This window comes from Propithecus coquereli, unplaced genomic scaffold, assembly GCF_000956105.1.
Source record: "Propithecus coquereli isolate 6110/MARCELLA unplaced genomic scaffold, Pcoq_1.0 Scaffold174, whole genome shotgun sequence".
NCBI classification, from domain to species: domain Eukaryota; kingdom Metazoa; phylum Chordata; class Mammalia; order Primates; family Indriidae; genus Propithecus; species Propithecus coquereli.
Window position 1 is genome coordinate 2088879 of NW_012142080.1, and position 1738 is coordinate 2090616.

The window sequence follows — 1738 nt, forward strand, 5'->3', positions numbered from 1 at the left end:
GTAGAGAGAGCTGTAGGGATAATAAGGGAAGAGAGAGACAATATTTTAGTAGAGGAAAGATCAAGGGAGGTTTCATTGAGAGGTAACCTTTGGGCTGGGGAGGGGTGGAATAAATGGGGACTGGCTTTTTCTCTTTCCCCCAGGGGACCCGTGGGGGTCCCCAGCCCAAGGTACCAGCCCCCTTTTCCCACTGCATACATGCAGGGGATGAGGGGTGCTGGGAGTCGGCGACCCACACCTTACCGAGGGCTCCTCCCCAGCCAATGACTTAGCGGGAAAGCGGGAGAGCAGGCATGTGGCCTCCCCAGCGCAGGGTCCTGGCTGGTGGTGTGGGTGGCTGGAGGGGAAGGAACGCTTTGTGCTGCTGTCTAGGCTGGAGGGCAGTGGAATTGGGGCGTGTTGGGTTGTATGTTTTTTGAGGCTTCAATTATGATTTTTAAACAATAAAAAGTTCTTCAAAGCTAAAAAAAAACAAAGATATTTAGAACTCCAACGGATTGAACTAAAAGATAGGGTATTACAGTGACACAAGAGTGAATGGGAAAATCTGTTCAATACTTTCTCTGTATCTACACCTCCAGGGTCTCAGTATACCTTAAGGCTCTTAATTCGGACCCTCCTGAAGGCGTTCTTCACATTGCTGTGAGAGTCATCTTTGGAACAGCCAAATGCATCCAATTACATCCCCCTCCGCACTGGTTCAAACTACAACAAAAACCCTTTAGTGTAGCATGCAAAGGTTTATCATCAGCTGAGTTTATTTCACCAGCCCCGTCTCCCATTGCTTGCTCCTCCACCCCTCACTCCCACTTACCCCAGCCATACCAAACGATTTGCACTTTACCAAAGACATCATGATCTTGCACAGGCTTCGTCCTCTGCCTGGAATGACCTTTTGCTCATAATTCATGTAGCTGATTTTGCCTCATATTTCAAAGCCAGTTTGAATAAGACAAATGCTAGGTGACTCTTAACTTTAACCACTAATCTAATAGCCTAATACAGCTTTCCCCTGCGGAAACTAGGATAGTCCTGGTCCTCAAACAAATTCCCTTTGTTTACATGTCTGTACCCTCAGCACACTTCCTAAATTCTGGTGACAATCGCAGCTGTCTGCTTGTTTGCTTCTCTCTTGGACCATAGATTATGGCTACCCTGGATTTTCTACCTTTGGAAACCAATACAAATAAGAACAAATTTGTTTTGGTTGTTAAATTAGACTGAATTGAGCAAAGGCAAGGAGATAAGAAAATGCAGACATTGGACAATACTGTTGAGGGTTGTGTGGTTGTGATACAGGAGAGAAATAAAAAAGCCCTTGGAATGATGAAGAAAATGATTGGTAGAAATAACAGAGTCATGAGGAGGGCTTTGAATGCCATTGAATAGAAATAGCTCTCTATTCTATTTTTATAGACATGCCAGCAAAAATTTTCAACAGGCAGATAATCCCATTTATACTTTGAAATCTTAAATAAAAAACATTAATCTCAAATTAAAGTTTTGCATAGAAGACAATTCACATTGTATGTATTAACTAAAGCCATGCTTATATCTTTGTTGTCAATCATAAAACATATATACTAAATAAAAGTCTCTTTAATTATAATTGTTATTGTCTCCCATTAAGAGATACTAGTATTGAATTTCAAAAGAATACAGAATCAGAGTATATTACATTTGTTAATAACAGAAAATCTCAATTATTTTTCAAGAAAGGAAACTGTTAGCAAAAATA